This window comes from Otolemur garnettii, unplaced genomic scaffold (genome assembly GCF_000181295.1).
Source record: "Otolemur garnettii isolate 467f Iridium unplaced genomic scaffold, OtoGar3 scaffold00215, whole genome shotgun sequence".
NCBI classification, from domain to species: Eukaryota; Metazoa; Chordata; class Mammalia; order Primates; family Galagidae; genus Otolemur; species Otolemur garnettii.
Genome location: NW_003852610.1, coordinates 215,434 through 215,991, shown reverse-complemented (window position 1 = coordinate 215,991; position 558 = coordinate 215,434).

Sequence of the window (558 nt, the reverse complement as noted above, 5' to 3'; positions counted from 1 at the left end):
AAAAAAGATGGAGACTTCACATCTTTTATGTTTACTTGGATGGAGCTGGAACATATTCTTCTTAGTAAAGTATCTCAAGAATGGGGGGAAAGTATCCAATGTACTCAATACTAATATAAAATCAATATATAACCACCTACACACTCATATGAATGGTAAAACATAACTATAGTCCAGAAAGTAGAAGGCAAGAGGTGATGGGGGGGGATATGGGAGGAAGGAGGGCTTTTGAGGGGACCTCACCTAATGTGCATGATCCAATAGTACATTTCAAAACTATTAAGAAATGAGTATAATTGTGCTGGATGTGTTACTTAGTTCAATGTGAGCATTTCACATTGTATATTGAAGCAGCACCCTGAACCCCATAAATGCCTCAATGTACAAAGTTATGATTTAATAAAAACTAATAATATAAAAGAAGAGTAATAGCCTGCCTTAAAGACTAACTATATTTGAAAATTAACCTTTTGCTTTCCTCACCACTCTATTCTTCTAACATTTAAGTTCTTGAAGGTGTCTATAAACATTATAGCTATTATGAGAAGTAAAAAAATT